This window comes from Pezoporus flaviventris, unplaced genomic scaffold, assembly GCF_033815535.1.
Source record: "Pezoporus flaviventris isolate CSIRO_AGI_PZ_B2104156 unplaced genomic scaffold, CSIRO_AGI_Pfla_v1 ptg000007l, whole genome shotgun sequence".
NCBI classification, from domain to species: Eukaryota; Metazoa; Chordata; class Aves; order Psittaciformes; family Psittacidae; genus Pezoporus; species Pezoporus flaviventris.
In genome coordinates this window covers 70336690-70363920 of record NW_026892555.1, presented here as the reverse complement: position 1 = coordinate 70363920, position 27231 = coordinate 70336690, and the positions used below count along the sequence as shown (strand labels likewise).

General features: G+C 38.7%; 1 long non-coding RNA gene across 2 annotated transcripts in view; it reads right to left on the bottom strand.

The window, feature by feature from the left end:
* Window positions 1-5292: 5292 nt before the first annotated feature.
* The window catches only part of LOC133266400 (uncharacterized), a 37738-nt gene continuing 15799 nt past the window's right edge, over window positions 5293-27231 (bottom strand). For both annotated transcript variants that reach the window (XR_009742373.1, XR_009742372.1), the window contains exon 3: window positions 5293-6192. This is a non-coding gene — a long non-coding RNA (uncharacterized LOC133266400). The remainder of the gene's footprint in view (window positions 6193-27231) is intronic.

The following is a 27231-nucleotide window of genomic DNA, read 5'->3' as shown; positions in this document are numbered from 1 at the left end:
CCTGCCCTCAGGCAGGGCTACAATTTCAAATGCAGTTAAGCTTTAAGGTCTATAGCAGTACTTTGAAATCCATCTGAACAGCAGACCAGAGGATGAATATTTACATATTCTCCCCGACTCTTGGTTTACAGAGAGAACTGAGGAGTTTATACAACTTCTTTCCAGAAAGCAGTTTACTCCCTGCCTTACACACATCCAGTAGGAAGTAAGGACTCTTGCTGAAGGAATTTTCTCCCGTACAGCTGTCTCTTACCTGACCTTACCCCCTTTGATATCAGTGAGGGCCATGGGAGGTCTGTGCCATTCTTTCAACAAGCTATGTTGAGCTGCCCACCGGTAGCTGCAGGTAGATTTTGTTTTCCTGTGCTTAGCTGTCATTCTTTTCTAGATTAAAAAGAGAATTCTTTTTCACTAGTTCTTTACTGATTGTTGATACAGTACTGAAAATACTCTGACAATAGCAAACCAAACGGACCATTTTCTAAAAACACCAGAGATACTCAGGCACACAAACGTTTATTCTGTTTATTTTCATGATATTTTCTGGTGTTTTACCTTTAAGGCAGTAAGTGAGTATATTTGCTTTACATTGCATCTATATTAATCTTCCCTACATGATCATTTCAGTTCTGTGATCATAGTGATTTATGGACACACATCTCTGAGGCATTCATAAAAGAACCTCTTCTAGTATGATCTTCTGAAGCTACAAGAGTAACTAAAAGCTTTTCACACTGACTAGGTAGTTGAAAGTTGGAATTTTTATTACAGTTTAGCTGAGCTATGGAATGAACACACAGTGCACTAGATACCTCATTTGTAGGTTTATACATACATGTATATATGCCAAAATCTGTCTTCACTTCTATAAATTGACAGAAAATGAGTACAAATGCATGCATAGATACTGTTTTTCATTACAGCTATTAGAATTATGAAATCTTTTGTTTTAACATCTTAGGAAAAAAGATAAAGTTTTAACATTACAATGTTGTTTATATTTTCTAGTGTTCAATATAGTTTATGTATTATGTCCGTACATCAAATTGACATTGAATTTACCATGAGATTTCTGAGGAGGGCTTTTGATTGACCCTTATTAAGAACCCAACTGTCTCACACATACATGCTGAAAACTAACATAGTGTAACAAAAGCTATTCATGACTATACTTTATAAAATGAAGTATACACAAACTGCTTCTGTAAGGTCTTAAATTTTGTGAACTGCTGATTTGCAGAACTAATCATGTGAGTAATACTATAATCTCTCATGGAGAGCAAATATAATAAAATAATGATTTAATATAATGGAATCACCTTGAGTCTCACATCCAAATAAAATTCTTGAGTACAGTGAAAAGAGCTGAACCTTAGGTTGGAGAAGAATAAACCAAAGGAGGCAGAAAAAAAGAGAGTAACATGGTTATTTTTTGCATCAGGCCTAATAAAGATAATTAGTGATATTGATATTTACAATTTGCTTGTGGTACAAAATAAAAAAGTGATTCAAAAAGGTGAAAAAATGACAGCTCCAGGTAGCTTTGAAATATTTTTTCATCAGTCTGGTTAAGATCGGTTTTCAGTTCTTTGAAACAAATCCTGTTAACTTCAGAGAGCATACTCAGGGGCTACTGAGTCAAATCCCTGGACTACAGAGCGCGCTATGAAATACAGCTTTGGGATTAGTGGGACCAGTGGAGGGTTTCCCTGTCCCATTCAGCAGGCACAAGAGTAGTGATGGAAAGGTATTAGAACCATTAATGTTCTGTGGTCAGCTAAGCCTTCAAATTTTGGTTTGTTTAGGCTTCTAATGGAGAATATTTTCTTTTGCAGCTTTCACAGAGGGACAAAAACCTGAATAGAAAAAGGTGCCTAGCTCTTTTATAGAAGTGATTTTACCAGACTCTGAAATTTGATGGAGTCTAAATAACCAAACAAGCATAGTTCCATTGACTTCTATGAATCTATGAAACTTGCAAAACATGAGGACCATGCATTTGCTAGTGGTCGGCAAAACAGCATGAGCAAATCTGTAAGTATCTGTTTAAATTAGATGTTAAACTTTTAAAAAGGTCAAGATAGAGCTGAATATGTGATCACAATTAAAATCTGAAAGCTAATTCCTTGCTCTCTCAGTAGAAGTACAAATGAAGTCTGGCTTCTATTAATTTGCTTCCTACTTAGTCTTTGAACTGGACCTGACAATCACAGACGCTATTTTATTTTATAGCAGCTCTCTACATGGCAGTTCTAATGGGTTAACAATTTAAAAGAACCAATTTGGTGAAGAATATTTTCCAGTGCTAACTAATTCCTTATGCCACAGAAAGAATGTGGCCATACTGACAGTAAATTATCTGAAAAAGAGGCTGGAACTTTGAAAGTACAGAAATTCTGTCACTTTACATGGCACTTCATAATCATTTCTAACCTATAGGCATAACATTATTCAAGCTAAAGATCAACCTTGTTTTCTGAAATCTTCAGAGGGCTTTGACATTTGTCAGCCAAAAATTACTATTAAAATGAAAAAAAAAGAAAGAAAAGGAATTAGAATTTAGTATGGTAGGCCTGAGTATTACAAATTAATCACAGTTTCTCTCTGTAATCTATTTTGCGCTTAGGTTGGCAAAGACTTCAAGTTCTATGGTGCAGCTACATATAAAATTCTAACTGATTAAGAGAGTGGTAACGTAGTGATTTTTTGGGGGGAGGTGCAATTTTTTTTTTTTTTTTTTTTTTTAGGCTTCAAGGAAAATGTTCACAATTCCTACTGGATGATTCTGGAGGCAAGTAGGAGCCTGCAAGTTTAATCAGTTCTTTTCCTTTCCTATTGATAGTTTTGTGAATTGTGATGTGATCCTAAAGATGTCCCGGAAGGAATCTGTCGTGGCTTACTGCTCTAGGGCAACAGGTGGGCATTTCTTGGATCCAACTACAGAACATCTGCTTTGGTGGCAGAAATGGAGAAAATGTAAATTGTTGCAAAGTAGCAACAGCATCTATGATGTATTATTGAAATAATTTATACTAGGCCCTCAGTATGGAAATGGCCCATGGGAATGTTAATCAACGCAGCTACTCAGAAGCTTTAAGCTCGATGCTTTAGATTGTTTTGTACAGCTTAGTAAAGATGTGTGGGCTTTAAAATATTTGTATATTCTAACACTTTGCAATACATATTAATCTTCAAAAAAGACCACCATCTCAAACAACAGAAGCTGCAGAAGATCTCAAGGAGTCAAGTCTTTCATTTAATTTACAGGAGTCTGAGAAAACTATGGCAAAATTGTGTCATAATTAATACAGACATAGTTAAGTGAATCATGTAATAACTTTTTTCTATTAGAGAAGCAACACAGAAGACAAATGTTCTCAGCTGGATGCAGTATTTCTGGATAACAATATTATAGTTTTTAATTTACAGATTATATTTTGGGTGATTAATATTGTCAAAAAGATAAATAATCTGTGTCAATATAAATACAGATTTAGAAAATAGTACTTAAAGTTTTACCTATTAGTTGTATATCATTGTCAAATATAGCAAAACCTCAGTGACTACAGGCACAAAGTTCTGCTATGGAGCAGAACACCGCTGATTAATGTACAGCTTACTTACAGGCACATTATTATATTTTATTTGTAAATTAAGATTCTGCCTCTTCTGTGATTTTAAAGACAGAAAGATACTATCTCTTCTTTCTCCTCTGCTGCTACAACCTCCATCTGGTCTGCTTTCAAATGATTGCCATGAGTATTATTTTCAGATGGGAGGAATCTGGGATTGTGCTATATTGATGTGCATTGGTATTGATTACTTACCTCCTAATTTGAGTCACTTCACCTCAGTATCATCTCTCATTTTTCTCAGAGGTCTGAAGAACATGATGAAAGCTGCCCTCCCCTAATTTGTACCAGAGGCTATGATTCAGAAAAGGGCTTGGATATGTTCTTAAGTAAGTGCTTTGCTGAGCAGGGATACGTTAGGCAGGGGAGGGACTGAGGCCAGGGAAGTTTCCTCTGCCGCAGCAGAGCAGCTAACCAGCTCTGCACTCTCATAATGCCACACTGGGAACGGGAAGATACAGTGAAAACCTGATTCTCCATGTCACAAATGAAGATGTGAGGTACACAGAAACTAAATCCCAGAACCACAAAATGATGATTAGTCCCAGTGAAATACCTGGGAGTTGGACACCTATGAACACTTTAGAGTATCTAGGCTCAGTAACTTGCTGAGATTATTTAGAAAACCTGTGACAGAGCAGGGATCATGAATTTAGTACTGCTGTGTTGTTTTCAATGTTAGTTTTTACTGGTTTGGGGAGGATTTTTGGTTTTGTCTACTAGCAGCTGAACAACAGCACAGCTCCTTAGTGTAGGATACTTCATTCACCTTGTCTCTGAGCGCAAGAGCCCTTAGTCCTGCTTAGATGATTTTGTAGGAGATTTTCTTTCTTATTTTTTAATTTTCTTCAATAACTTCCCACTAAAAACTCTGGGAATATGGTAATCCTAATAACAAAGAAGACTGATTTAAAAACAGTCATAAAGTGGAACTGCTGGCTCATTTATATCCCTTAAAACTTACCTGACTACCAGCTTCTCTGCTTAGAAACAGGCAGAAGAGAAAAGTTGAATAACTTGAATCTGGTTAAAGCAGTCTCCTCTATGACCCCCTCTGCTCAGACTGTCAACGTTGCAGGTTGAGTCTGCAAGTAATTTCTTTTCTATCTTGTCATCAGCTGTGAATTATGTGCAGTCTCAACCCTCTCTGACAACACACTTAAATGCTTTGTTAGCTCCAGGCCTGTAAGACTACATGTGTAGCCGGTGACTAGAGGCACTGGGGATAGAGCAGGCAATTTCGATCCCTAGACAAAAGAAGCAGTAATTCTGTGCTGACTTGCCCTCTGTCTGCTTCCTTCAAGCTCAGTAGTTCTCATCAGTCTCTAGCTATTTCTACTTGTGGTCCAGAATATCTGCTGCTCAAATAACCCCAGAGTTAGCCCCTGGAGAAATTCAGCAAAGTCCTGACACATGACTCATGAGTAAATGGCTTAACTCAAGGTAAGACTTTGAACCAAGCAGTATTTCTGTCTTTCATGAAAAACAAACAGCAAACCTTTCTCTTTTTGCTCAATCCAACATATGTAGCTTTCTCAAAATACTTAACAATTTAGCTGAAAGTGACCTTGCAGGAAAGGTGAGTTAGCAGCACTGTGAATTAAAAATAAAATAAAATAATAATTTAATGGGATGATTGACCATCGAATATGTGCAGATTTCCAGTAAGTATCTTGTAGTTTAGGAACACACAATTTCAGCATTTCCTGTTGCGTTTCCCTGGTGAGCATCATTGTGGAAGCTGGGGACTGCAGAAGTAAAGACTTCCTTGATTGGACTGCCACCATGAAACATCCCCATTCTCCCTTCTTTTGTGAACACAGAATTGACTGCCAGGATTGCAACATCAGCCCCTAGCTCATTGATTCTACTCTTCTGGAAAGGAGTTAATCTGAAACTGATGACAAACATATCAGGGAGTATTCACTGAGATGCTGTCTAAATTTAAGTGTAATTGAATATAAGGAAATACTAAAATCATCCAATTTTGAGCAACTAGACTTCAAATGGGCTTCTCCCAGAGGTGATTCAGTGGAGGAAATAGATTTTGGTACTCTGTGGCTGCTAGGAAGAGCATTTGTCTCTCCACTGAGTAACAGAGAAATTTGGGGGAGATGACCTGGCTAAGCTCCACGTGTCAACTGAATAGCTTAATTTGTTCATCTTCCCCTGGCAGAATTATAGGCTAGGCCTCAAAGCAGTAGGATATTAATTTCAGCAGACCAATTATTTGTCTTTGCAAACTGCATGACTGATGATTACATAATATTATTTTCTACAGTAAACAATGTTACATATCATTCAGCTTCTCATTTGCTTAGTTAGACAGCTGAAAAAGTCCCTTTTCTCTATTCACTGTAAATGGGATTAAGCTGATGGGAGTTCTATTGCTTGCTTCTGTTATATGCAGGAACAATGATGTGAGCTGTTGCTGTGTTCTTCTAGAGAGAGGTCAGCTAACGAATGGCAAAATGGACTTTGTAAAATCCAGCTGGCTTCAAGTTTTCTTATCATAAATCACATCTTTAGGTCAAGGACTTCTGATCTCTTACAAGGGCAGCTGTAGAGAACATAGAGGTACGTTAGTAATATTTGTCTTCACTTACAGATCATCATCTAAACCATAGGTTTTGGCCAGTCCTCAGTGGAGAGAAAAGCAGAGGTGAAGGACTGTTTCCTGTCATCTAGATGTTAATTCGTAGTCATGCATTCATATAAACCCCTATAATGTAAGATGTTTCCTCACATAATTCAAATATGTGTATACTTGGCCGCATAGCTCCTAAAGATACCAGACATGTGCCTGCATCTTCTGGTCTTGTCTGTGCAAGTACATCACAGCCCACAAAATTAGTGTCAATGACTTCTGATATCCTTGCAGCCAGACAAGACCATACCATATAGACACAGCATTAGCTCCTCTTGCATTTCAAAGTTATTCTGTTGGGTTGCTCCCTGCCCTAGTGTGTGATATTGAGGACCCTGGGGCCATATGATGTCAGCTAGGCTCTCACTGCTGCTGAGTTGAAAGTGGCCATTAGCTCCAAGCAGGGAGGTATTTTCAGGGAAAGCAATATTGATGGATCTATTCTCTGACATATTCTCTGACTATGTCTTAACATTTTAGGGACCAGCAGAAGAGATGTTAAGCCTACACTTTTTGACAGGGTCAATGTAGTGGAAATAATATATCTCTGTAAGCAGTCACATAGTGTATGAGTCTACAGTGCTAATGAGTTAAATCCTCCTCTTCTGTGCAAATGGCCTCGCAGTCTTCCACTCAACAACATATCTGAGGCTTGCATACTCTTATAAGCCATTGAAGTTCACACCCTGTCATACATTATTCCTGCCATATACAAACCAAGCCTGAAATTCCCACGCAAATACAAAAGCTTTATAAATAAAGAATGATTCTTAGCTCCATTATAGTTTGTGAATTACTGATGAAGAGCATTTTTGACCTGTATCAAGTGCAAAAGGGGAACCATGGGTAAACAGAGTTCTCAGAAAAATTCAGACTCCTGATGTAGATACAGAGTTTGCTATACAAACACCAGCCACAAAAAGAAAACAAAGCAAAACAACAACCCCCCCAACAAAACAACCCCCAAACAAAACTTTTTTTTTTTTTCCTTTGGAAGGGCTGCATTGCTCTAAAATATGTATCACCAAAAGGCACTATTCAGTGTTCAGTTTCAGTGTTGTGCAAGGTGCTAGCAGGTGTGACAGACAGGTAGTTGAGAAAAAACCAACAGAACCCTAACTACAGCCTTTTGTGCCAGTGCTAGCCAGTGAAGAGACAAGAAATCTGACGTGGCTGCAGGGGATCTCTAACCACAGAAAACTGTTAACATGTAATTCTCCAAGTGAATGGACTTAAAGGCCACTTAAGAGGGAGAGTACCTGCAAACACCTGATATTTTCATGACATGAAACACTGTGAGCTTGCAAACTGTGTAAAAGGAAAGTGTTTAATGGTACTCATCCTGGTGTGACACTGGCTCAGGCTGTTTGCTGATGACAGCTATGCCCATAGTACAGCTCAGGAGTGTAACAACCTACAACAAAGCACTGAGGGATAAAAACTTGTTTTCCTTCATATAGATGGGAAAAAAACATGTTTTCAGGCCTATATCTGGGGAATTTTGCCTTTGTACCACTCGTTTCCAGTGCAAACCCAGATGATTTTGATTTATCTCCTGTGCTAGGAGACTTCTTTGCTTTACAAAGATAGCCAGACACAGAAAATTAGTTAGACTTTCTGAGCTGAGATAGGTTAATTTAATTTTTATCTTTCTTCTTAAGTGAGGAGAAAGATAAGCCACTGCCTCTTAGTCCCTGCTTGATGTACCTGAATAACAGGATGGGTAAGTAAATACCTATTTCTGTCTTGCTGCTTTGGTTTAGTGTTCCACTTACATGACAATACCGTCTTTACCCAATACCAGCTCCTGTGCTGAATTAAGTGCTTTCTATTTAGCAAACTCAGAGTGGATAAAAACATTCATGATGTGCTAATTATATGCCTCATCATAGGATATAGTTGCCATCATTCTCAGGCAGACATATGTAGGCATCACAAAACTCAGTGCTGACACTTGTTTTAGATTTGGTAGCATCTCTGCATGCATTTCTAAATATTCTCTCCACCGGGCCTCCAAATGCTTTTCCAGATGCCTTGCAATTGTCGTGGTTTAAACCCAGTCAGGTAACTCGTTCACTCACTTCCCCCCCTTCTTTCCCTCCCCCTACTCCCGGAGGGACGGAGAGGAGAATCGAAAAGAATGCAACTCCCACGGGTTGAGATAAGAACAGTTTAGTAACTAAGGTATAACACAAATCACTACTGCTACCACCAATGATAATAATGATAAAGGAAATAACAAGGGAAGAGAATACATCATCTCACCACCAGCCGACCGATAACTCGGCCCCCCAGCCCCCGACCAAGCACCGACCCATACCTCCTCCAACCCTGCAGTCTCCCAGCCCTTCCGCCTAACTCCCAGTTACATCCTGGGCATGATGTGCTGTGGTATGGAATACCTCTTTGGTCAGTTTGGGTCAGGTGTCCTGTCTCTGCTTCCTCCCGGCTTCCCCTCCTCCCTGGCAGAGCATGAGGCTCACAAAGTCCTTGGCCAAACCAAAACATCTCTATCAGTTCTGTTCCCAGGCCGAAAGTCAAAACACAGCACTGCACCAGCTACCAAGAAGAAGAAACATGACTGCTACTGCTGAACCCAGGACAGCAATCTAAAAGGCACTAAGCTCCCATCTTCTGTTGTTCTTTTTTCTTCCTATCTCTTCTATGCATCTTCTTTCTGCTACTGTTAGAACATGGACAGTTGGCTATCTTTGTTAGATGGCCATACATTCCTGATTTTATCAACCCTTAGACCATCTGTCATAAGCAAATCCACAATCTCCTAAGTAGAATACTTGTCCAAGTACTCTGTTGTCCTTTATGCCAGTGGCCTGCTCCCTAGCCTGCAAATACCCACTCATTCACAACATCTTATGTATTTCTCACAAGCCCACTTTCTGGGTTCAGTCTTACTGCCTTTTTTTTTTCTATAAAATAAAAAAAAGAGAAGGGATTAACAGGGTAAGGAGATCAGATATTTCTTCTCTTAGTGAGAAGCTGTCGCTCATTTCTTCTTCTGTTTTTAGCACTGACTAAAGAAAAAAAGCAAATATGAATGGCTAGTTCTCCTAGGTGACACGGTTTTCCCAAAAATGCAATCACTCTCTAGATTCGCTCTTATGTATACATGTCCTTGCGTTATATAATCCTGGTTGAGACAGGGTTCTTGCTCTGTGATGTACAAATTCAGTTTACCTGAGTGGTTTAAATCTTTAAAAAGTCTTTAGCTGCGAGAAAGGATTGTTGTCTCTTAAGCATTTTAGTGTTCTAATAAATTAAAATTATCCTACTTTACACAGTCCCACTATGATTGTCTTCCTGTATTAAGCGAAGATATACAGTTTTAGATACTTTCAGTAGTTTACGTTCCTCAGACTAGGCTGCAAAATATCAAGCTGCTGTTGACAACTTGCCAAGAAATACTTCTTGTTCCTTTTCCCTTCTTTCATTTTAGGGACTGGGAGACATTATTTACTTCTTGAGAGGCCCCTTGTCAACTTTCCTAAAGAGCTTGGGGAGAAACCATAAGCTATGAAATGCCTGGGTAAGAAGAAATATATTTATCAAGATCTAACAGCTGGATGTCTTGCAAGATGCTATGATCTGTACCCAACCTATTGTTTGTGCTTCAGCATGACTTAAAGCTGAGTTGTTTTTAATTGGTTTTGGATCAGCCACTATTATTTATTCATTGCATCACAGGGGTTTTCAGGATCTCCAATTCTGGAATTCTATCCTGCTGTGTGAGAAGCCACATGCACAAACCAGAAAGTCTCTTTGTCATTGAAATTATCTGTCACAGCATGACTTATTTTAATATGAGTTATCTGAAAAACTTAGCTATTATTTCCAAAATCCTATGCAAAGTAATTTCAAGTTAAAATATATAACTAGTATGAGCTAAAACAACTCTGCCAATGTTCTAAAAGGGACAAGCAAAATATTTTTATCTGCATGACTACCTACACAAACATACATATATCTATGTAGTTATATGTCATTCCAGGATCCACCTTACTATGTTTGCAACAATGGAGAGGTGTTTACTTGCAAAATGTAACAATATCTGCTGATTGAAGTGCTCTGCAAGAGCTTGAGAAGGTTCTTCTATTTTATTGTGCATACTTTATGTTACAAAGAAAGGGTACTGAAACACAAGGTAAGGGAACGAAGGATCCCTGTCCACTGAGATGCTTGTGCTATTGTCTGAATTCTGGATGACTACATCCTTTATGGGGTTAATAGATGGCAGGTCCTAATATGCAAGGCTCCTTAAATTAAAACAGAGACATGATCCTAAAATTGTGTGCTTAGACTGCATTATGGTAATACCCACCCCCTGCAAAGAATAAACACTACACTTTAGTGTCTCCTTTGACTGTATACATAATACAAACAAACAATTTAATTCAGATATTCTGGATAAGATTTATCAGCTCTTCTTGGTAATTTTCTTACTTCGCTTAGCAGGTTTGAAAAAGTTTTTGTCTACAGCCCATAATGCCCTGCAATATCATTTCAGATCTGCTCAGGGAAACCTTTAATGAACTAGAAGCATCAAGTATCACCCTCTTTCATATAACAGTTTAATATTCAGAATTAATATTACAGGCAAATGGATTAGCTTTCCTTGATGTTTATGAAGTTGCTGTAAAAGCAGATGGATAATCACTATAGCAACTTAGTGCATCAGGAGAGAGCCATTGAAAAGCATTCCATAATCAGGACCATGACCTTGTCGGCTATCACTTTCGATTGCCTAAGCAATATTTTTCATCTGTTGTAATCAGGCAAATTTGTTGCATGTCAGTAAATCTAGTTGGACTACCCCAAAACACTGTCTGTGTTGGAGAGAGCAAATCTAAGAAAGGTCATGCATCTCAATTTTAGAGATTTTATTACATTTTCCCCTATGACATCTCATATATTCTTGTATTTCAAAGTCAGTACACTGAAATAATGAAGTAGCAAGTGGATATTATGTATCTCAACTTTAGTAAGACTGTGTCTCAAAACTTCTTCATAGGCAAGCTGAGAAAAATGGGCTAGATAAATGGACCACAAGGCAGACTGAAACTGCCTGACCTGCCAGATTCAGAGGGCTGTGATCAGTGGCATGACTTCCAGCTTGAGGTTTGTCCATAATGGTGTAGTTCAGGGGCTGATGCCAGGGTCAGTACTGTTTAAAGGTACCACTTACTACCTGAATGACAGCACAGAGTACACCTCTGTCAGGGTTGTAGATGACACAAAACTGAGAGCAGTGGCTGATACACTTCATAGTGGTGTGGCCATTCAGAGGGACACCAACAGTCTGCAGAAATGAAACAACAGAAGCTTCATGAAATTCAACAAAAGAAAATGCCAAGCTCTGTAACTTGGGAGGAATAACCTTATGCAAAAGTACTGTTTTGGATCAAGTGACTGAAAAGCAGCTTGGCAGAAGAGGACCTGAGTGTCCTGATGGACACAGGAACACAAAGTTGATCATGAGCTAGCAATTCACCCTTGCTCTATGGTATCCTGGCTTGTAATAGGAAGAGTATTGCCAGTAGGTCAAGGGAGGTGATTCTCCCCTTCTACTTAGCACTGGTCAGAAGACCTGTCTAATTTTCTCCAATTAATTTTCCCATCTGAGGTTGTTCAGGGACCTCTATCATGTTGTAGGCTAGCCTAATGTCAACACTATCGTGTTCTGCTCCTCACATGATAGGGTTTATTATATAATTTTGTAATGTGAACAGAATTGAAAAATCAGTATTGCAACATTACCAGTAAGAACTGTTGAAAGAAGAAAGGAAAAATAAGGAATGAGGGCCAGCAGAACCTTCCAACAGCTGGTATGTGTATCCCTCCTCTCTGGAAAGTGCTGTCTCCAGCTTCAGAAGGAGCAGATAAGCATGTTCAACTCTGAACCTACAGATTGAGACCATGAACTATTCTACCTTTACCACAATAGGATTACCAATGAGAAACTTGAGATGTTTCTTTGGCTTAGTGAAAGACTCACAGGTCATTTGGGCACCAGTTTTCACGGAAATCTTGAGTGACTGTATTTTCTCAGACTGTATTTCTGGTATTTAATATTCAGCTGAGTGAAATGTTTACATGAACAGGCCTTAGAATGTTTCAAAAATTAAATGATGAGTCTTGAGTATTTATTTAGTGCTCAGAGAGATTTACTTACGAAGTGATGCAGACTGTCTTAGAGAGAACCACAGGTACTGATGATTCAAGTAGACTCATTTAAGGTAAGAGAATTGTCTGACAGCAGAGAACTTTACTCCAGTAAGATAGCCAGCAAACAGAATTCTCTCTCCCTTCTTTCGTGCTTGTGGTCCAAGCTAAAAACAAAAAGCTTCAGTGTACATTCAAACAACATAACAACATTAAAAATTAATCACCTTGTCCTAATTTAAAAATCTCCATATTCATGAGATTTTGGATAAGGTTTTTGTTTTACACTCAGGCTAACTGTGAGAGGAAACAAAAACCCTTAGTAAAACCAGCAACAACAATTTCTTCACACCCCAGCTGCTCTTTGAAGAAAGATAAAATTTCTAACTTATACTATTGAATTGACTAATGGAGTCTTTCCTAGCTGAAAGTAAAGATACGCTGCTATCACTTATTTGTACATAGGGGATGAATTACTCTTCTTCCAAAGTAGAAAGAAGAGCTTTTTTTTTCTTAAAATAGACCCTTATTTTTAAATTCTCCATAGATAGGAAGTGAGAAGTCAGTTATTGCAGAATTTGTCATGCTGAGGAACAGAGCATAACTCTATGATTCATCCTAGAACAGTGGCAGTGTTTGATGCATCACATGATGATGCAACACCACGAAACTCCCTGGGATTCCTTTAAGTTAATTTTGATTTGAAAAAGCCAAGAGGCTCCAAGATGCTCTTACTACAGATAGCAGTCTTCATATATTCATTTTGATTATGGTCAAAACAAAAATAGGTGGGAGAAATATCACCATTTAAATAGAATTTTATATCTAATAAAATAAAGTAATTAAAGCAGCATCAGAGGAGCAGGCCCTGTCTTTTGACATTTATTTCTTTAGACTGGAAACCAGAGGTTCAGCTCCCTGAAATAGCTGCGCACTGTACATTGCCAGTGGGCAGTTTACCCCCAGTGTGCCTTCTTAAATGCTCTTGAGTTTACATTGCATTATCCAATATTGCTCATTTGCCTAAAAGAATAAAACAAGCACACAGATAAGCAGTCATAGAATGCCTTATATCTGCAGCTTGGTTTACATTTGGCAGACATGCATCTGAGCATCTTCCAGTGATGATGACCTTAGATGTATTTGGTTTTTAAATAATGATTATAAACGTGTGGACAAACATACTGCTTTCAGGTCATTTTTTATATACAAAGCTAGTATACTTCATGGTTATTCTGGTCTTTTCCAGCTCAAAAGAATGCTTACTTTAAAGTAAGTATATGCAGACTTCAAAAATATAACTAAATCCATGAGTTTTCAAGCTGTGTGTTAGGCTCCAGGCCACTCTTAAGATTGAGAGCTGCAGGACTTTGCTGCTGCTCCTGAGAGAACTGCCAGCTTGAGAATCAGCTCACTTTGTTTTCACTCAAGGCCATCAAATTCCCCCTCAGAGAGACACTGCTCTGGATCACAGAAAATCACCTGCTAGCAGTTCCACTTTTGTGGTTCACCCTTCCACAATAGGCAGTGAGATCAGGACAGTCTGCATTACAGTGTCACCGACAGGAAATGATTACCTTCAAAAATATGTGATACCTGCAGGTAGCAAAATGATAGTCAGAGCTCTTAGCTATTTGGCTAACGTGATGCACACTATGGGGCTTCATGAATTGGCATCTATTAGTAAACATGGAACATATCAGCTTGAGCTCTGACTCAAAATGCAGTGATCACTGACATCTCTAAAAAGCAGGTTTCCAGAAGCACCGTGTAATTTTTATTGTGACCCCACTGTCAATTTCATAGAGCCACATACAAAAACATTGTATTACTCTAACCTCCCCCCATTGGTTCAGGCTGCTCTCTTTTCACCCTATTATATGTATGATTGGAGCAGACTCACAGTGGAATAATAATGCTTACTTATTAACAATCCTTGTAAATTTTATCACAATGGGAGCTTTATTAAAATAAACTTCTGAAAGAAATAAGATGTAAAGATAATAATAAAAGTGTACGCTCCTAAACAGCCACACGAATATATCCAGTACCTTTATAAACTTGTCAAAAACACTGCTTGGAAATTTTACTGCTTGGAAAACAGCATTAAAAAGCTTAATTGGCTTTCTCAAGGTCACATTTAAGTCACTGACAGAGTGGCGATTGCAGGGTAGAAAAGCCAAGGTACTGGATGCTAGTAGCTATAGGATTGGCACTAGTGCCATAGGTCTAAGAAGTACCTGCTTACACTTGGAATAAATGTAGCAGGTTGTTTCTTCCCTTTTCCCTAAAGAATTAAATGATTTGCAATTTCTGCTGTCTGCTGTGAATGAATTTAGTTTGCTGGAGCTTCGGTGTCTGAAAATGAACCAACAGCAGGTGGCAGCAGTTTGTCGCTCTTCCAATCTCTTTGGGGTTCACAAGTAAGAATCTTTGGCCTTATAAATGGCTTTTTGCTTCCTGGATTTGTTCCGTATTTCTGCAGAAGAGACTTTTGACTCTTCCTGAAAGGCCTTCTACTAGACCTCAAAGAAAGCTTGGGACTGGGAGACTGCTGGTGATGCCAGGTATGCCCAGTGCCCAGCGCTGAATACGTACTTCTGGCCTCATTGGAAGAATGCCTGCATGTGGAGGAAGAGAACAGTGATGTTCTAGGAGGCTGGGGTACCATGAAGACAATTTTCTGTCAGTCTTGGGTACGATGGGAATACCCTGAATTACATGTGATGATCAGAATGACTTATCCAGAATTCTAAAGCAAGACTATAAAGCACTGACATATTGCCTATGAAATGAACCTATTAATTGCAGAATTTAAGTACTGCATTTTGCTATGTCAGAATACATGCCAGTAATGTTTTTTTTGTTTATTTCCAACTAACATGCATGGTTTCTTCCTTCTTAACGTGCAATTTATAACACAAGCAATGTCTCAAGGATATGTAAGCTAATTGTTTTGCACTGAAATGGCTGTGTTTTTCATCGGTTTGCTACAGTTATTGTGTGCAGGAATGCAGTTAAAATCTTAGTAAACATTATTAAGCACAAAAAGGATGATGATAATAAGCACTAAGCTGTGGACTAATGGAATGATGCATGGTACAATGCAAGAACAAGGGGGAATCACAAAAGGAATTCCACATTTGCAAGCAAGCTGAGCTTTGTGAAATCTCGAAGATAAATTCAGCAAGGTAAGGAGCATTACATACTTGATCCAAGTTCTGCTTCTCAGTAGAACAAGCTGGTTCTAACAATCCTTGTAAAAGCTCCTATTTCTGTGTCCTTACTAGGTCTAAAAAACAACAAAGCTCTTCTATATATACACGTTATGATGTGTGGAAAAGCAGCAGAAGGGAAACTACATATTTTCTAGCTTCTATTAATTTATGATTTTTATAATTTAATCCATGAATGCTTACAGTTCCACTCAGGAAAATAGATTCTAGAACTGTAGATGTAAAATCAGTTTCTTTTCAGATATTAATAGTAATGACACTTTTTGTGCTTAGTACAGACAACATTTTATGTGCTAGACACATAATTTAAATGCATCAACTTCCCATAGTCACCTTGAATAACTGAATTGTGATGTATTTCCAAAACATATTTTTAATGAAACGCAATACGCCTTCCTAAATATGGAACCCCATATTCCAATAAACCAATATTCCATTCGTGTTTATTCCATTGCATTCCAACACGACTTTGCTCAGGTTGGTTCACATCTTTTGATTTCTCTTTCCTCTATCTATGGACAGGAATTTGCACTTCCTGTTCAAAATACTCGAACTGACAGAGTCCAATGCTCTTTGATAAGCAAGTGAAAATGAACTTGTGGTGGCACAAACAGAGGTAGCCCACTGAAGGGTTAGATTTTATTTTACTTTATTTCCTGCAACATCAAGGAGTTGAAGGATGCAAACAGTATATTGCTATTTTGGTATTTTCTAATGCTGGCAAGCATTGTCTATGCCCTGCAAAAACTGTCACACCAAACCCTTGTGCCAAGCTGTATATTCAGTGTAGCCTGTGACAGTGGAAGCAGAGATGTTGAAGCTACTTTCCAAATTCCAAATGTCTACATTGAAAGGACTCTGCAGCTTTCCAGCAGCTCACATGCAATGCAATCCAGTGAGACAGAAGGCACTGCCTTCCCTCTTTCTGATTTCCCTTGTGTCTCATTCATCTTAGATGCTAGAGGAGACAGGCTGCTGCAGTGGTGGAAATTTAAAGCCATATAAAAACACCTTATAGAAGTGAATTTGAAGGCTTGCTTATTGAACAGTATATGGAAAAGTGATACCATGGAATTGCTGGTCCCTAATTTTAATTTGTCATTTAGGAGAAAAGATGTAAAGGACTGGTCCAATTTGTCTTGTTGGGCAAATTGGAATGCCCAATTTGAATGCCATATTTAAAAGTGTTTGTCCCAGACGAACATTTTCTTTAACAGTTTGAACCCTATATTTTACATTCTTGTATCTCTAGAATATTTATTGAATGCTCCTCCCACTCAAAATCCACTAGTCAGCAAAATCTTAAAATTATTATATACAGCCATATAAAATAACTGCCTTGATTCAGCCATCATCATAAATGAGATTCTGAGAGAAGCTCTTGGGGAACGTGAGCAGGCAGTTGTAAGGCACTGCTCATGGACTAGATCACAGTGATATTAATACATCTGTATATGTGTCTGCTAATGCTCATTAGGCATCCAGTTGCAAGATTTGACTTGTGTATCCCCTTCACTTTACATCATTATGCTGACACAACCAGATTGGCAGCTCAGACTAATTAACACCAGAATTAAGAACTAGAGAACACCAACTTTCTTCTAGCATTAAAAATAAATTGAAATAAAGTCGCAACAATGACTAAAAAAAATTACATAAGACTGCAAAATAAGCCCAATTGATATTGCAGTGTCACACATAGTAGCACAAAGTATGAATAATTTGCCTAGCTGACCACTGTTTCAATCATCCTTATTTCCTTTACTACATTTTATACATGGCAAGAGTTGCTTTATTTCGGGTTTCTGAGCATTTTTGAAGGGACAGTATTATTACACACACACTCTAATTAGAGTGCAGTGTAGAGAATCTTAGCAGGAGATGAGAATGGGTGCATACTGGGAAATGCTCTCCCTGCTGCCCAGGGCAGTCCTAATGGTTTGATTTCAGCCTTAGGGCAGGGAATTGTCTGAAGACTATCGTACAACTTCCCAGTGTTACCAGCTTGTGTGTCATATGAATTTGTGTTTTCCTACGAAATTGTGCTTTTTCTGCAGGTCAGTGTAGGACTGGGAGAGCAGCTGTATTTATTGTCAAAACTTTGTCCCTTAGGGCTGTGAAAAGTGACCTTCAAGCCTCTGCACATGACCGTTCAGTTCCCTGAATTACTGCTGGAGTAGATTACTTTGCATTTTTAGATAAAACATTCATCTTTTTGGTAATCAGCAAAGAACTTCCACACATGCGGCTGCTGCTTTCTTTTCTTGGTGGGCTAATACCCACTTTTAGGAATACATTAATGTAGTTCCTGCAGTATTCGTCACAATCCAGCACATATAGAAAGTAGAATTTAAGCTACCAGAACTGCCGTTGTTTTGACACATCATATGCATTCCTCCTCCACTTTCTATTTTAACTATTTATTTGGTATCAGTGAGGTTCAACCACTTTATCTGTGCTTCCATTGTTAGGAAGACTTGCATTTGACAGATAAAGAAGAAAGTACCAGCTGAGCCAAACATGCTGTTTGTGACCCATAAAGAGATCAGGAGCATCAGGCATGTCAGGAGTAGATTTTAATAGGTAGCTCAAAAACTTGTTATGGCTTTAACAATTTTTAATGTTTGATTGAACCAGTCCAAACATTGCGCAACCCTGAATCAGTGGCAGCAAAAGCAAGTTCTTAGGTATTAAAGCTGTTCTTTCAACAACCTGACTTTGAGAGAGAGATGCAGTGATCACAAGCAAACTCTAGAGCAACACGTATCTTCCTGAAAGAATTGCATTTTGCAGAAAGGAGGACAATTGGCAATTATTGAGGGTTGCTTTGGGACTCTTGTCTTGAACATAATGTGTCCAGCTTAATTTGAATTGTCTGAAGTACTATTCTCCTAGCTATTATTAAAACTTAAATTTGCTGTGATTAGCCATTATTAAAGAAACAACGAAAACATTAATGTTCTTGGGGTTTAGTGTCAGTGTCTTTTTAATTACAGCATGCAATACTTTGCTGAATTTGAGAAGAGGAAGTCTGTTTTATTAAAGTTGTACTGGAAGCATATTAAACTAAATGTATATGTTTACATCACTCCCCTAAGTAGTTAAGACTGTTCTTCAACACCCATGTGGTTACAATAAAACTTGATCTCAAATGGGTTACTGAGCTGCAAGAGTTATTTGCCTGAAGTAGGTTCTGAAAAGACTGCAAACTGAGTAATAAACCAAATAAATTTGCTCATGTTCACTGTCAATTCAGGGAGATGCAATGTTCTCAGCAGCACAGGTCATACACAGCCCCGTGTGATCTCAGACAGAAGCTGCAATGGTGGTATGAGGAGAAAAATAAAGCAGACCTGGCACTTGGGACCAAGTCATGAAATGCCTTTAAATTACTGACATTTAAAGTAGCCATCTCCTCAGCCGAGAATTAGTTTATTTTGTACTCCTCTGACTTCCTTAGCCTTACTAGTCTATAACCCAGCTGTTGTGCAGCTGATAACAGACCCATAAACTCTGCCAAATTATGACTTTCCTATTTTCAAACACAGTAGACTCCTAAGTATTCAGCCCCTGTTATCAATAGCAGACTGTCAACTTTTAGCAGCAGCTTTACGCCACTCTGCTCAGTACCCAGTAATTTACTGGCTAAAATACATCACTATTTGTCACTGTGTTCCTTACTCCTTCCCCCCAAACCCGGGCAAGAGCTTTTCATTGATCTTTTATGTGCACGTTGGTAAAACATACCCTTCTTCAGGGAAGTATCTGCACACATGTATGATTAAGCCATATGATAACTCCTCAAACCAGCTTAGCACAAGTAACTGCCAGGATCAGGACCAACCTATGGAAAGTGCTGTACTTCAATGTTTTCTGCTTCATAACTGGTTTTAATTCCCTCTTGTTTTCAACCGTATTGCAAAGCATTTGTTCTGTTACTTTACACTGCACTGTGGTATGTTTAACAGATTCCTCCCTCTCTGGTTTGAAGGTGCAAACACATTACTGCTCTGAAGATGGAGCTAAAGATTTTTGCGAAGTTAGAAAGAACTAAACACAAATAAAAAGAACAAAGTTTTTAGGTTTGTTTTTCCCTTGTAAAGGACTGATAAGCCATGTTTTACTGACTGCAGCTTATAGAGTTGCGCATCTGTAGTTCATTACTTGTCTACAACTGTCATTCAAATCAATTAATTGAAAGAATTAGGTGTTTTCTAAAAAAGGAACAGAATAAAAATAAATTCCTTTTTTTTTCTTTAAATTTCTTTTAAAAGTCTTTCTGACATTATTATCTGTTAAGCACAGCTAGCCTATTGTTCCAAATCTGGTATCTTTCCTTTTTCTCTCTTCTTTCTCCTTTGCATCATCTATCATTTGGCTGGTACATCAGGAATATCCACTACTAGATGGATGTTTTAGACTCCAGACTTATGAAAAGGCCCTTGGATACTTTGTTTATCACAGTACAGTGGCCGAGTATTTGAGTATTGCATCTTCTATGTGGCAGTTCTAGATCTGATCAAAATTATTTCAAATATTCTTTCCATGCTTAATGCTATAATTTTCAAATCATATGCATATTTAATCATATGATTAAGCATATTCCCAATATTTTAGGTTTTCTAACAGTTTTCCTTTTGAAAGATTATCACGGGGTAATTTGCTTTTATTTGAGTCAAGAAATTCTCTCCAGGTTTAATCACTTTACAGACTGCTGGCTCTCTGTGTTATCTATTTGCTGGATATCAAGACAGGAAAACTCGGACAGTCTTCTTTAATAACACTGGACAATGATGATGCATTTGAGTTTGCATGAATGCTGCCAGACACTCCATAGCCTGCTGGCAGTACTGTCATGGCAAGGAGGGCTGGACAAAATGAGTAGAAAATAATTCAGTTTGCACAACTGACTATAAACTGAGCAGTCTCCTTCAATTGCCTAAACACTGAAGTTGTACCTGATGTGCTTTTGTATAGGTGTCTGTAAGTAAGCACTAGGGCATTGAAAAATAGCTCAGCTATCCTGCTGCTAACAAGCTGTGCCTTTATAGTGTAAGACAGATTTCCATTCTATGATAAGGAATTAATTCCAGACATTATCTCTTCTGACTACTGTGACTCAGTCTACTTCTTCCAAAATCATGCAGTTCTTTTTAATAGTTCCCATTAGCAAAGGTTATAGCCTCCTGTTCCATCCCAGGTCATGATAAAACCATTGTCAAATTGTCTCATGGTCAAAGTTCCCAGACATCAGAACCAGAACAAAATGAAATTAAACTATTTGACCACTATAAGACCATTCAGTTCATGAGTCCTACCTCCACTTTGTTCATTAGGTTTTGTGGAGACTGGCGTAAGCCCACAGGAAGGTTTTGCTGTCAGGTTTTAAATAACCTTAAAACCAGGCATACTAAAATTAAATTGTACTGAGAATTATAAACTCCACAAAGAAGAATGGAGTTGTAATATCTTTCACGCAGTAAACTGAAAACTCTGTTACGCATCACCTTCTGCTGGACACCTCACTCAAAACATCCAAAACCAATGTCACATGCAAATTAATGTGGCATCTCATAAAGTAACACAAGAAGTAAAAAAATTAGAAACATTCCAAGAAAATAATGTTTCTGGGATGCATGGCTGTGTATGTTTAACATGCAAATTTATGAAATAAAAAAATAAAAGTACTGCTTACATTTGTTCCCCTTCCACAAATCTTAACCCTAGTAGTTATCACTCTCCTGCTCCATTTTCTGGCTTATTGAAAAACTTCAGTGATTTGATGGTTCTAGTTGCATGGAAATCCACTCCAGAAACCTTCTTTCATTTCATTTGGTATCAGATTTCCACAGATATTTAGTTTATTAATTACATAATGCTTTTTGCCTGTGTGAGGTTTTATTTCTCAACTCCTGCATGTGATAATAGGAAAAAGAGAAGTTTTTGAGCATGTGGAGTGATTATATGGAGGTCTTACCGTTTATATCAAGTTCCTGGCTTTTGTATTTGTCTCCCATAGGCTATTACAAAACAAGAAGTGAGGCTACAACTTACTTAGTCTCAAGATAATGAGACCTTCAAATAGCAAATAGGAAGAAGAAATTCAGAAAATGAAAAACAGCTTTAGAGAATGACTGGATCTGAATGATAAAAATCAGCCTACCCTCTTATTATACATAACCTGAAAGCTTTTATGTGGCCTGCTGCCAATAATTATTTCAATTACCATTAATTATTTTTCACTAGAATTCCTCTAAGCCCAGGAATTTGTGGTCCCAATGCTAGAAATCTCGCTGTTAGGAAAGAGGCCTTGAATCAAGGGTTTTTTGTTGCTTGCAAGTTACATGGGACAAAAGATCAGTTTTAGTTGTTTCTATAAGCCCCAGCACAACACTGCAGGTTGGTGTCTTTAGGTGCTACTGTAACACAGAATATTAACCATTGATGAAAAGAGTTTATCCATCATCTCTCACTTAAATATTTTGACTTTGACAAGGAGTACAGCTGGAGCAGTTGTGCATAAAGTCAGTGCAGGTATCATCTAATTGAAAATACAAAACCATTTTATCTTACTAGGAATTCCAAATTTTAGTATGTTTTTTTTTTCAGTCTCAGGGCAAAGTTTAATATTCATTAGAATGGTTCAGCCAGCGATACAGTTAAGAATTAAAAACATGGTTGTGGATTGAAACTTTCCCTCATAAGCAGGATAATTTCACAAGCAAGTTTATACCATATGGGAAAATGGGAACATGTAACATTGCCTATCAAACACTGCCAAAGTTCAAGTGGATTGGCTGAATAAATGCATTTGATTAGCGCCTACAAGCAAACTGGTTCCAGTTCCATTCAGAACCATCTAAGCCCAAGATATTTATCCAGTTTTTCTTTGAGAAAAGTTAACAATTTTTGCAAATCTTCCCTGATTTTTTTTTTCTTCCAGAAAACATATCTTCTATAAAATACATTTCATAGACATTTGCAAAATTGTAGTGTGAAAGATAAAACTAATTCTACAAAGTTCCACAAATCATGGAAAAACAGGGAAAGGTGTCTTCCAAACCAGAGATGGATCCTTAACTTTCACCTCACAATCTGCAGTTAAATGAAAATTAATTGAAACCATTTACAGGCAACATTTGTGCACTGGGCTGCAAAATTGTTACACACTTCCTTTACTTATAAACTTTATTACCTAATGCAGACATTAAAGTTTTAAAGGTCTTCTTACTTTTTTTTTTTTTGAGAGATACTCTAAGATATTCAAAAGAAATATGTATTTTAGAATCAAAGCACTTTCATTATAAATACTGTTACTTTTACGTGACAGGATAATAGGAGAGACAACTATTACGGGCTTTCAGATGATGAACATTAGCTCTTCCAAATACCAAGACCTTAGTTAACTTGGCAAACCTTGCTCCATCATAATTTTTGGTATTTTTTTCCTTTCTTTAAAGCAAAGCTTCATTTCTCAAACAGTTTTGCCTAATGCATCCTTGCAAAGAGGACAAAACCATAATTCATGCAATCAGAAATAACACAGCAGAATTCTCTGCCTGTTCTCCCTGAAAGTCTATCCTCCAGTTTATGTGAGCAGCTACTAGACACTGTCAAGTGTGTCACACTAAATATGAGCCAAAGTGCTTTTCTAGATTAAGGTCAAAGCTATCAGCCTCCTGCAGGTTTGGCTCTGCTTCTGCCAGATTTTCGGTTTGGAATAGATGAAAAGTGTTTCAAGTGTTTTCAGTTAGTACTGGGTACCCAAAACAGTGACCACATTTGGCCATTTGGCCCTGCATGGCTTGATTAAACTGCAATGGAAGTATTTGACTGCACTGGGACTGCCTCCTTTCGAAGTCAGATGGAGAACTCAACAGGATCTTAACTGAATTAAGAAATCATAACTCCTAAACATACAAGACAGGATGCTGTCTAGGACTTCATGTCCTCAGAATCCTAACTTTTGGTGGCTAGTAGGGATTTAGAGTAACTTTGATGATTAGGTTAAATCCACAATAAACCTTGAGTGTTCAGGACTGCTTTCCATTTTCAAGACTATCACTGCAATAAAAGGGATAAAAAATGTAGAAATGACAACTCAGCTAAATCTTATTTGCTTAGCCTTGAAAACCACGCACGGCTGCTGGCATTGGAGCACCTGGAAAGAGCTAAAGGAGCAATTCAGACTGATGGTGTTCATAGAGTTCCCCTACTGCTAACTGCTGTTAGTGATGGCTTCTAGAAATTCTAGTGGCATCAGGAGTTCAACAGTATTTTCTGCTTCCTAAATCTTTCTCCGCTTGATCTGAGGAACTATGTTTGACCTGCATAGTGGTTACAGATTCCAGAGAATTAAATAATTTCTGAAGTTATAAGCCTGTTTACTGAAAAATCATTTATCAGTACATCCTTGACCAGTAGCAGATGGGAAGGCCACAAAATCGTGCTTGCCCAAATCGGCCTGCTCTTTGACAGGCACTGTTCCATAAAGATCCAGTGTTTTCACTGCAGATTATAAAGCCTTGCTTTATATTGTGTTTGCTAAAAAATACTACACTTAAAAAGAGTTTTCAGGATTATTAGATTTTTAAAACAATTTAGATTTTCATTAATAGAACTGAGCCCATCAGTCAAAAAGACCTTTTACCAGCTTCAAGTAATAAAGATACTTTACAAAAGGGGCTTTCTCACTTCTGGGAGAGAGCAGGGACAAGGAATATCAGGCTAAAGAAGCCTCATGGCAATATTAAGTTGTAATGCAATTTAAGATGGCTGCAGGTAAGTACCACCTGGACTCCAGGTGGCCGAAATGGCTGCACTGTGACACCTTCAGCTCCAAGAGCTGCTTGAGGAAAGCAAAGATTTTCAGTTGTGACTGCTTAGGGCAATCAAAAAATGCGATGCAGTTTAAACATCCTTGGCAAGCTGTATTTCAAAGTATGAAACAGAAGGCTCCTTGCATGCTTAAGTTGTCAAACATAAATACCCCAAGGCTACCTTGAGATAAAGATTTTCACAGAGAATGATATGAGAAATATCTGGGTCCAAAAGAAATCCAGTCAGTCTCCAAGAGATGAAACATTTATATTCTGTAAACAGGTACTAGAAACCCTTATTATTTGTTAAAAATTAAATATATATACTTAATACTTCTTGATTTCCTCTCCAAGCTGTTGCTGTGATTATGCCTATTAGATGAAAGCATACCTTGATGTCAGACTTGGAGCCATAAGGTGGAACTACAGGTCACTCTTTTCTCTCTCCTGCCTGAGGAGCTTCCAACTCACTCATCTGAGTGCAGCAGCAGCAGCACCCAGCATAGACTCATAGAATCATTTAGGTTGGTAAAGACCCTTAAAATCTTTGACTCCAACCATTAACCATTGTGAAATCCATGTCCATGGGCGGCATGTCTATGCGTCTTTTAAATACCTCCAGGGACGGCGATTCAACCACTTTCCTGGGCTGCCTGTTCTAATGCTTGACAACCCTTTTGGTGAAGAAATTTTTCCTCAAATGCATTTTAAAAAAACCCTGGTGCAACTTGAGGTTGTTTCCTCCTGTCCTGTTGCCTGTTACTTGGGAAAAGAGGCCAACACTTTCCCTCCCAGTTCGCAGTCCTTGAAAGGATGGATTTTGTTAGCATCCAATCACACTTTGCTTTTATCATGTCCAGTGCAGAACTGTCAAGAGTGGTTCACCCAAATTCTGCAGAACACCTGGTTCTTGACAGAAGTTCTCCCTTGAGACTGATTGCAATTCTCATTACCAGTTTGAACCTATGTTTGCAAGACATGCTCCTCTTTTGCAAGGAGAAAACTGTAATGTACAGAACTACCTCAGCTTTGCAACAATCACTGCACTGGAGAGCAAACAAATTCTACAGTAAAATACAGCCATCATCTCTTTGTGTCTTTTTAGCCTGGAGACTGAATGGTATTTTTATTGAATGTGGATCTTACAATGGTCAAAGGCTAATATTTTATAAATCACTCTTTTTTTTTTTCACTGAACATTTCAGATCATTTCAGTAGGCCTAACTCATAATTTTGCTTTTCACCTTAACTGCTCTATTTTCCATCTGAAAGGGGGTCCCGACACATAATTTGCAAGGTGCTCCTCAGCTTTCAAGAAGTATGTGCTGCTGTGGTTGCCCCTATGCCTTCCTGTTCACGGTGTAACCATGCAGCATTTTTGTTCTTTGGGGAGAAGTAGAATCATAGAATCATAGAATAGTTAGGGTTGGAAAGGACCTTAAGATCATCTAGTTCCAACCCCCCTGCTGTGGGCAGGGACACCTCACACTAAACCATATCACCCAAGGCTCTGTCCAACCTGGCCTTGAACACTGACAGGGATGGGCAACCCATTCCAGTGCCTCACCACCCTTACAGTAAAGAAATTCCTCCTTATCCAGTCTAAACTTCTCCTGTTTAAGTTTTTAACCCATTACCCCTTGTCTTATCACCACAGTCCCTAGTGAAGAGTCCCTCTCCAGCATCTTTGTAGGCCCCCTTCAGATACTGGAAGGCTGCTATGAGGTCTCCACACAGCCTTCTCTTCTCCACGCTGAACAGCCCCAACTTCCTCAGCCTGTCTTCATACAGGAGGTGCTCCAGTCCCTTGATCATCCTCGTGGCCCTCCTCTGGACTTGTTCCAACAGTTCCATGTCCTTTTTATGTTGAAGACACCAGAACTGCACACAGTACTCCAGGTGAGGTCTCAGAAGAGCACAGTAGAGGGGCAGGATCACCTCCTTTGACCTGCTGGTCATGCTCCTTTTGATGAAGCCCAGGATATGGTTGGCTTTCTGGGCTGCAAGCACACACTGAAGCCTGCTCATGTTCATTTTCTCATCAACCAACACTCTCAAGTCCTTCTCTGTAGGGCAGCTCTGAATCTCTTCTCTGCCCAACCTCTAGCTGTGCCTGGGATTGCTCCCACCCAGGTGGAGGACCTTGCACTTTGGCATGGTTAAACTTCATGAGGTTGGCATCAGCTCACCTCACAAGTGTGTCAAGGTCCCTCTGGATGGCATTCCTTCCCTCCAGGATATCAACTGAACCACACAGCTTGGTGTCATCGGCAAACTTGCTGAGGGTGCACTCAATCCCACTGTCCATGTCAGTGACAAAGATGTTGAACAAGACCGGTCCCAACACCAATCCCTGAGGGACACCACTCGTTACTGGTCTCCAGCCGGACATTGAGCCATTGACCACAACTCTTTGTGTGCGGCCATCCAGCCAGTTCTTTATCCACCGAGTGGTCCATCCATCAAATTGATGTCTCTCCAATTTAGAGACAAGGATGTCGTGTGGGACAGTGTCAAACGCTTTACACAAGTCCAGGTAGATGACATCAACTGCTCTACCCAGTCCATCAGTTCCGTAGCGCCATCATAGAAGGCCACCAAATTGGTCAAGCGGGATTTCCCCTTAGTGAAGCCATGCTGGCTGTCACCAAGCACTGTTTTTCATGTGCCTTAGCATGCCTTCCAGGAGAATCTGCTTGAAGATTTTGCCAGGCACAGAG